The sequence below is a fragment of the Sinocyclocheilus rhinocerous genome, unplaced genomic scaffold (assembly GCF_001515625.1).
Source record: "Sinocyclocheilus rhinocerous isolate Xijiao unplaced genomic scaffold, SAMN03320098_v1.1 scaffold1147, whole genome shotgun sequence".
NCBI lineage: Eukaryota > Metazoa > Chordata > Actinopteri > Cypriniformes > Cyprinidae > Sinocyclocheilus > Sinocyclocheilus rhinocerous.
The window spans coordinates 49,702-52,219 of NW_015660497.1; positions in this window are offsets into that span (position 1 = coordinate 49,702).

The following is a 2,518-nucleotide window of genomic DNA, read 5'->3' on the forward strand; positions in this document are numbered from 1 at the left end:
ACCTTTAATAATAATAATAATAATAATAATAATAATAATAATGAAGAAAAAGAAAAAGAAAAAGAAAAAGAAAAAGAAAAAGAAAAAGAAAAAGAAAAAGAAAAAGAAAAAGAAAAAGAAAAAGAAAAAGAAAAAGAAAAAGAAAAAGAAAAAGAAAAAGAAAAAGAAAAAGAAAAAGAAAAAGAAAAATAGCTGAACAAATTAATCGTTTTTAAAGATATTTGTGTTAACAGGTTTCTGGTCACACAACTGGTAAAACCAGAGCACTTTCTGCAACAACAGCAGCTACCAGTAAGTCACATTATATCGGGAACTATACTCTCTCTATGTGTATAATCGGCTCACACTGAAAACACACACACACACACACACACGTTTGCTTTGACTCATTTTCCTTTTCCCACTGGTATTTATTTATTTATTTAATCTGGTTCTGATATGTTAAGCCTTCCATGTCAGTTTTTTGTTGAATCGAATGGACTTTGTGCCACGTTGTTGTGAAAAAAAGTGAGTAATGCATATTAATGTAAGTTTTGTCATATATTGTCCCAGAAATTGTAAAAAATTGGAAAGGAAAACAAAGGGAAAGATATTCTTTTTTATATTATATTGATGTGATTTGTCACATTTATATCTTCAAATACAAACATGATTATTATTGTAGTATTGTCACAGTAATGTAAGGGTGAATTGAACTGAAGTTATCCACCCTATTCTTCCCGTAAAAATGGGCGCGGCCATTTGTAAATTCTATGGGTCTTGCTTCCAGGCTCATTTGCTTCCAGCTATTTTTAGCTGTGGGCTACAAAACCGCTCGTTTTGCTGCTTGATATCGCAAATTGGTGTGTCTTACCATATTGTTTTAATGTATTCACTTAATTATGAACACACTGATTTGTAGTGCAAACAGTTTTTTACCATTTACTGCACGTTGTAGCCTAATTTTTCCTCGTGATTTTCCTATAGCGACTAATGAACCGGAAGTATCGCCCCTATAGGCTACTTCCACGTTGAAGAATACGTTGGATTTGTAAAAATGCTTTTATGCTAAGAGATATTTTTCACATTAATAAGAGATACTGATGTGTAATAATAAAGATGCTGACATGTGAAGACGGAGAAGCTGCTAACCCGTGTCACGTCTCTATTTCTCCTGATCATTCACGACTTTTAATCTGTCCTCACAATTTAGGACTTGCAACATGTTGTAACTATCACTTTGTTTATTTACATGATACAATCATCATGAAACAATCTGTCTTTGGCAAGAGCTGATGCTGTAACATGTTTCCTACACAAACAGCTGTGGTTAGGTGATCATCATCAACAGAGCTGAGAAATATTTACATTATTGTAACATCATATTTACATAATATTGTAAAATAATGTTATGCAGTATAGGACTCTTCAACTTTTTTATAATTAGAGAAAGAAATTCACAGCTTATTAAATGTCTATGTTAGATTTTGTTTAAATTGGAGAAAAAAAAAAGAAAAAAGAAGTTAGAAGCAACTGTTGCCAAAAACGTAAATATCATAAATATCAAAAATTAATATCCAAAATGTAAATATCTTGCTTAATGCTTGAAGTAATTAAATTGTTTAAAATTCACATGTGATCACTTAATTGTGATATTGTGATAAAGTAAACGGGATAAAATGATATCTTCCTTTAAATGTCATGAGTTCAATAGCCAATATATTCAGACATATAGCCTATACCAAACCCGATGCTATGCACTGACACTGCATTGCCCTGCTTATGAGACAGTTGGTGCTTCACCTTGACAGAGAAAAGACCTGCATGTAGGCTACTTTCACAATTCTAAACTTGTCAGACCTGTATGTTTTCATAATTCTGGACTAGGCACCATTGTTAAATGTGAGTGCAGTGAAAGCTATTCATATTTAAAATAGCAGAACAATCAGTCATTTTTCAACAGATTCTTGTGTTAACAGGTTTCTGGGTCTGGGGGTGTGTAGTAATGATGTCCGGTTCGCGAACGAATCGTTAGATTTAACCGGTTCTTCTTAGTGAACCTGTTGAACCAGTTCACCAAATCGGGCTGAATCGTTTGAAACGGTTCGCGTCTCCAGTAAGCATTAATCCACAAATTACTTAAATATTCACTTTTTTTAACGTGGCTGACACTCCCTCTGAGTCGAAATAAACCAATATCCCGGAGTAATTCATTTACTCAAACAGTACACTGACTGAACTGCTGTGAAGAGAGAACTGAAGATGAACACGAGCAGAGCAGCATGTGTGCAGCGAGCCAGATAACGAACGTACACACCCACTGCTGGAGCGGTTCTCGTTCTCGAGTCAAGAACCGGTGGCATCGGTTTTCGGATCACCAGTACACTGAACCGAGAACCGTTTCTTTCGGACACGTCCGATTTGAGAACCAATGAGCTGATTCTCGTTCTCGAGTCAAGAACCGGTTGCATCGGTTTTCGGATCACCAGTACACTGAACCGAGAACCGTTTCTTTCGGACACGTCCGATTTGAGAACCG